Raw genomic sequence first — 3,322 nt, forward strand, 5'->3', positions numbered from 1 at the left:
GTATGGTGAAAGGATACAACCCTTACGCATACCTTTCCTGCTTTAAACCACTCAATATCCCCTTGTTCTGTCCGAACAACTGCCTCTTGATCTATGTACAGGTTTCTCATGAGCACAATTAAGTGTTCTGGAATTCCTATTATTTGCAGTGGCAGTCCTGGGAAACTAATATTCCTTCGTCTCTCCTGTCCTTCATTTCTTCCCTTATATTAACCAGTAAGCAAGATACAAACAGGCTTTCTTGTGTTTGCTTACTAATCTGTAATGCACAATTTCACATGGGTTTCACCACATCTTTGAAAGGAATCAATGTGGCGATGTGGTGAAAAACAGATGAAATTGTACACTACAAATTAGCAAGCATAAGTAAGCCCGCGCATATCTTGCTTATTGGGTAATCCATCCTTGCTTGTATATCACCTACCCAGAGAAGCCTTCTTTGACTCCCCAGAGTAAAGCAAGGGCCACGTGATCTCTCATCTTGCTTTCATGGTACTTATAATCTGAAAATATTATTCTTTTATATTTGCAGAATTTCTGTATTCCCTAGTACACTGTGAACCCCTTAAGGAAATGGACTCTGTCTAGTATACAGTGGCTACTCATGGTGAATGCTAGTGAAATGAATTAGGTGAAAAAAACAAAAACAAAACAAACAAAAAACTGAGAAGTACAGACTCATCTGCAACTTTAATAAATTAGATGTAGAAGATTTGGAAGACCCCAGAGGTTCATCAGGATCTTGGTAGCAGTATGAGTGCCATTAAGGGAATTTAATTCATTTGTTATCAAGAGCTGAAAAATACTTGACATTTTATATCAATTATAAACAAATACAGAAATATCTTTGCTATTGCAAGTGTTATTTAGTTGGAATTATAAGCATGTGTATTTATTTCTGCATCCCATTTAAAGAAACTTTCAGAAATTTGGTTCTGGTATATGGAAATTGCTTGAATTGCAGGTCTCTTCTTTTTTTTTATTTTACTTTATTGTTGTAGTTTAGATAAAGTTTACACTTCAGGTTACTCTCCCATACAAAAATTTATACATATGTTGTTATGTGACTCTAATTGCTCTCCCCATACTGTGACAGCACACTCCTCATTTCCACCCCTGATTCCCCATGTCCATTCAACCAGCTCCTAACTCTCTATGCCTTCCCATCTCACCTCTTGACAGAAAGCTGCCCATTTAGTCTCTTGTATCTACTTGAGCTAAGAGGCACACTCCTCACGAGTATCCCTTTATTTCCCACAGTCCAGTCCAATACCTGTCTGAAGACTTGGCCTCGGAAATTGTTTTAGTTCTGGGCTGATAGAGAATCCAGGGGCCATGCTTTCCGGGGTTCCTCCAGTCTCAGTCAGACCATTAAGTCTGGTCTTCTTACTAGAATTTGAGTTCTGCACCCCACCTTTCTCCTGCTCCATCAGGGACTCTCTGTTGTGTTCCCTGTCAGAACGGTCACTGGTGGTAGCTGGGCACCATCTAGTTCTTCTTGTCTCAGGCTGATAAAGTCTCTGGTTTATGTGGCACTTTCTGTCTCTTGGGCTAATACTTACCTTGTGTCTTTGGTGTTCTTCATTCTACTTTACTCCAGGTGGTTGGGACCAATTGATGCAACTTAGATGGCCGCTTTCAAGCTTTTAAGACCCCATACACCACTCACCGAAGTAGGATGCAGAACATTTTCTTAATAAGCTTTGTTATGCCAATTGACCTAGATGTTCCCTGAAACCATGGTCCCCAATCCCTACCCCTGCTACTCTGTCCCTCAAAGTGTTTGATTGTATTCAGGACTTCTTAGCTTTGGTTTAGTCCAGTTGTGCTTACTTCCCCTGTAGTGTGTGCTGTCCTTCCCTTCAACTAAAATAATACTTGTATACTATCTAGTTAGTGAATAACCCTCACCCTCCCTCCCCACCCTGGTGACCATCAAAGAATGTTTTCTTCTGTGTTTAAATCTTTTCTTGAGTTTTTATAATAGTGGTCTTATACAATATTTGTCCTTCTGTGACTGACTAAATTCACTTGGCATAGTGTCCTCCAGATTCCTCCATGTTATGTTTCACGGCTTCATCGTTGTTCTTTATCATTGCATGCTATTCCATTGTGTGGATATACCATAATTTATTTATCCATTAGTTCATTGATGGGCACCTAGGTTGTTTCCATCTTTTTGCTATTATGAACAGTGCTGCAATGAACAGAGTGTGCATATATCTATTCATGTGATGGCTCTTATTCCTCTAGAATATAGTCCAAGGAGCAGGATAGGTGGATCATATGGTACTTCTGTTTCTAGCTTTTTAAGGAAGTGCTAAATCGATTTCCAAAGTGGTTGTACCATTTTACATTCCCACCAACAGTGTATAAGTGTTCCAGTCTGTCCACAACCTCTCCAGAATTTATTATTTTGTGTTTTTTTGGATTAATGCTAGCCTTGTTGGGGTGAGATGATATCTCATTGTAGTTTTGATCTGCATTTCTCTAATGTCTAATGATCGTGAGCATTTCTTCAAGTATCTGTTAGCTGCCTGAATATCTTCTTTGGCGAAGTGACTGTTCATATCTTTTGCCAAGTTTTAATTGGGTTTCTTTTTGTTATGGAAATTTTGCAGTATCTTGTAGATTTTAGAGATTAGATGCTGATCAGATTTGTCATAGCCAAAAATTTTTTCCCAGTCTGTAGGTTGTCTTTTGACTCTTTTGGTGAAGTCTTTTCATGAGCATAAGTGTTTGATAGTTAGCAGTTCCCAGTTATCTAGTGTCTCTTCTGTTTGTGCATTGTTACTTATGGTTTGTATTCTGTTTATGCCATGTATTAGGGCTCCTAGCATTGTCCCTATTTTTTCTTCCATGATCTTTATAATTTTAGATTTTATATTTAGGTCTTTGATCTATTTTGAGTTAGTTTTTGTGCATGGTGTGAGATACGGGTCTTGTTCAGTTTTTTGCAGATGGATATCCAGTTATGCCAGCACCATTTGTTAAAGAGACTGTCTTTTCCCCAATTAACAGACTTTGGGCCTTTATCAAACATGAGCTGCTCATAGGTGGATGAGTTTACATCTGGATTCTCAATTCTGTTCCATTGGTCTATGGATCTGTTGTTGTACCAGTACCAGACTGTTTTGACTACTGTGGGGGTATAATAGGTTCTAAAATCAGGCAGTGTAAGGCCTCCCGCTTTGTTCTTCTTGAGTACTGCTTTAACTATTCGAAGCCTCTTCCCTTTCCATATGAAGTTGGTGATTTTTTTTCCATCTCATTAAAAAATGCCGTTGGAATTTGGATCAGGATTGCATTGTATCTGTAGATC

The sequence above is a fragment of the Trichechus manatus genome, unplaced genomic scaffold, assembly GCF_000243295.1.
Source record: "Trichechus manatus latirostris isolate Lorelei unplaced genomic scaffold, TriManLat1.0 scaffold00083, whole genome shotgun sequence".
Lineage (NCBI taxonomy): Eukaryota > Metazoa > Chordata > Mammalia > Sirenia > Trichechidae > Trichechus > Trichechus manatus.